Here is a 3,792-nt window from a genome sequence, read left to right on the forward strand (position 1 = left end):
GCTCCAGGACCTTGCTTCAGACAGGTAAGTTCCCCCGATGTCTTTGTCGCTGATTCCGGGCTCTTTCTTCCGTCTCGAAGCTGGGCAAGCACAGGCCTTGCGGGCTGGCGGGGTGCAGCCCGACGACGGTGGGCAGAGCCAGCCTGGAGACCGAGGAAACTCCTGCGAGCGCTGAGATGTCGCGAATTCAGGAAGTGGGTGAGGGGGAATGGAATGTTGCTTGGCTGTCGACTAGCATGGGGGGACCCCAAGTTGGGGGTGTAATCCTGCAGGTTGCAGGGGTATTTCTGGGGCGGCCGTCCACTAACGTGGGGGCCCAAAACTTCCAGGGGCGGTCCTGAAAGTTGCGGGGGAAATCCTGGGGTGGCCGTCCACTAGTACGGGGGCCCCCTGGGGTGGCTTCCTTAAAGGGGGGCCGCCAAGAGGCTACGGAGAACTCATAGACACCCCTAAGGCTGTTGCGGAGATATTGGCCGTCATTACAACGGGAAAATAGAAGTTAGACTGTCGGGCGGCGGCCGCAGCTGTGGGCTGGCTGTTGCTTGTTGTAATAAGAAGGGCTCTGGGCTGGGCAACAGTGGCTTCAGTGTGGAATGAGTCAAACTGCTGGGTCTACAGCGAGATGCTATGGTCGTCGTCTTCTGGGCTTCTGTGAAAACTCCACCCAGCTAATGTGACTAGGTGGGCACAACCGACAGTGGCGGGGAAGGACTCTGCCCGTCCTTCTGTCTCCGTATCAGAGGGACCCCCATGGGTAAACGTTACTGTACAGCTAACTGCCCGTGAGTCTCCCTGGGCTAGGCTGTGTGGCTTGGAATAGGCTGGTTTCTGGACACACAAGTCCGACTATTAGGATTAACTGTGTTTTCTTTGGAAAGACCTGATGGGCCCACCCCTAATGGTACATAGCGTGGGGTAGCAGACCTGTACTGTGACTGCTGACCCCTGGCTAGGCCAGCAGAACGTTTCTCATAGAGCCCGGGCCTTCCCCTCCCCATGGGGGTGGCCTTGCCTTCCTTGTAACTGGACAGGATGCTGTGGCCGTAGATGCCCTCTCCATTGACCCGGTAAGTGCATGGTTCCAGGATTTGCCCACGTCCTGGTGAATGACTGTTCTTAGCACACCAGGTGTCTTACTCCTGTTGCTTTTTGAGCTTCTGGCGTCTGTATTGTATTTGTGGTGTCTGGTTGCAGTGCCCCTCTACATGCCTGACCCCAGGGATATTGAGGAAGAGATGCGGACCAAGAATGTAAGGGTTGTGCAGGGTATGTAGGGCTGCAGTGTACGGTCAAGCCACCCAAGATGGCTGTTGTCTTGCTGTCTGTATACCCCTTGTCTCTGTCGCAGACTCTGGGCTCTTTCTGTGGTCTTGAGGCTGGGCACGCACAGGCCTTATAGGTCTGGGGGGTGCAGCCCAGCAGCTTTGCTCTGAAATTAGCTTTGCAGCACACCACGGTTCTGCTTAGAGGGTGCCCCTGCCTGGCACGGTCATCGAAACAAAGTTGGTGAGTTGCCTTTTAAGAAAAATAGTGGATACGGGAAACTGACAAAGAATGATGGAAATTCTACCAGCTGGGTGCTATGGGGAAAGAGTGGGTCCATGTTTCCTGAGCTGTTTTTCATGGATGAGCTGGACCCGAAGGCTGGCCAGCCCTGCTGAATGGACCACACTCAAAGGATCAACTCATGGATAGGCAGACGTTCGAAAAAACAAGTGTGTAGGGATCTGGCCAATCCTAAATTTATCCCCGCGACTTTTGAATTCAAGAGTATTTTCCTTTAGGAGAAGGGTGCTGAATCATTCTTTTATCAGTATGAAGGAATAGCTCTTTTTTTTTTTTCGTGGCCCTGAGAAGGGCCTTTTGTGAGTAAACAAGAGCTTCATAGCCTAAGACCGCAATGAAACTTAGCCGCCGAAACCGTACAGAGTGCGTCCCTGGCGTTTGAGCGCGTAAACCATGTCCATGGCGGTGACAGTCTTGCACTTGGCGTGCTCGGTGTAGGTGACAGCGTCGCGGATCACATTCTCCAAGAACGCTTTCAGCACCCCGCGGGTCTCCTCGTAGATAAGACCAGAAATACGCTTCACACCACCACACCGGGCGACGCGGTGGATAGCAGGTTTGGTGATGCCCTGGATGTTCTCACGGAGAACTTTATGATGACGCTTGGCGCCCCCCCCTTCCCCAGACCCTTTCCACCCTTGCCTCGGCCAGACGTGACTGAGAGCTACTCCTAACCTCTTACAGCAGGAATAGCTCTTTGACATCACTGAAACTTAATGAATACATTGGGGGTTCTTCCTTTTCCTTTTCAAATTTCATGCGTTCTCAGTGTTCCCAAATTGGGTTGGTTTGGGTGTCATTTGTGACAAGTAATCAAGACCAGTGTTGGCAACCCCAAGAGGTGGGCACAACTAGTCTTCAATGTCTGGTAGCATTCTTTTACTACATGCTTCCCCTGACTCTGCAGGGGCCTCCTGCTTGCCTGTTCTTTCACTTTGATGTCCCACTGTCTCTACATCGTCTCAGTTGAGACACCATCCTGTCTTAGGGAGCAGTAGCAATGATGGCTTACAGGCATGAGCTCTGGATTCAAATAGACACAAGCCTCTCTTTGGCTGATGACTTACTGTCTTATCTTGAGCAATTATATAATCTTTCAGAACCTCAGTGTCTTCGTCTGTAAAATGGGCACAAATATTAGAAATTAAATCTCCGTGTTCTTAGGAAAGTTAAACTTTTCTCAGTCTAGTAGTTGGCATCTTGCACAGTCTCAATACCTTTAGGCTCTCCTAACTTATGAATTATTATGACTTAATGTTGCGATTATTACTATTGATGGTAATCAGAGAAATTAACCTTTCATAGGGAGCTGTTTCACATTGCCAGTATGGATTCCTTGTGTTTAATCCATATATGTATTTGCTTAAGAAGTGCACCCTTTAAGAAGGGAATGACTGTTGTATTCTCAGGACCTGCCAAAGCCAGTCTCCAATAAATATGGGTTAAAATAATGAACGAGAAGATAGTGGTCACCTTCCTATTGGTACTGCTGAATTTACCCTCAGGATAGGTGTCTAATTCATTTGTGCGTGACTTGGCGAGAAAACTTTCCTGCAAGAAGAAGGCTGGGGTAAGGGATACAGCAAATTATTTGCCTCTCTCCCGGTCTCCTAATAAACCAGCCTCTCCCAGTTTCTTTTCTAGCTATTCTGTTTTCTCTTACATAGAATACTTAGGTGATGTGCCAATAAGTAGTGTATGAATACTTAATGAAGGTGGAATGAATTATAAATGGCATGGAATTTATCTACATTGCTTCCTTGCTGATGGCAGAATGGTGCTTTAATCTTCTCTCAAGACATAGGAGTCAGTAGGTGAGAAAGTATCCTAGTTGATAAACTTAAAAATTGTTACCGGCTGCCATCTTAAGTTACATGGAACCCAATACCACGTGGCAGAGAGGAAAAGATTTGACCAGGAAATGTGGTGAATATGATGCTGGCAGGAGAGAGATTGAGGTGGTCCCTAAGGGTACAGTTATTGCTAGAGTAGAGAACTCGGAATAAAGACAGACAAGGGCTTGGGTGAGAGTTGTAGTTACCATTTACTCATTGAGATTGAGTGCCAGTGAGACGGAGGTCTGAAAGGAGTCTCTCGTACTTTGATTTCAAGGAGAAGCTATTGAACGACCCTCTCCAGAGAAGGGATTTCTATGTCCTTCCTCCATCCTGAAGCCATCTGTCAACAGTGAGCTCCATAAATACAGTGAACGCTCATTAAGAAAAA

At 49.2% G+C, this 3,792-nt stretch overlaps 1 pseudogene; it reads right to left on the minus strand.

Annotated features, from left to right (window-relative positions):
* Nucleotides 1-1,650: 1,650 nt before the first annotated feature.
* On the minus strand, nt 1,651-3,430 carry LOC113627372 (histone H4-like; annotated as a pseudogene).
* Between the last annotated feature and the right edge of the window lie 362 nt (nt 3,431-3,792).

This window comes from Aethalodelphis obliquidens, unplaced genomic scaffold (genome assembly GCF_003676395.1).
Source record: "Aethalodelphis obliquidens isolate GAN/ISIS:26980383/991018 unplaced genomic scaffold, ASM367639v1 scaffold20, whole genome shotgun sequence".
In the NCBI taxonomy this organism is placed as follows: Eukaryota; Metazoa; Chordata; class Mammalia; order Artiodactyla; family Delphinidae; genus Aethalodelphis; species Aethalodelphis obliquidens.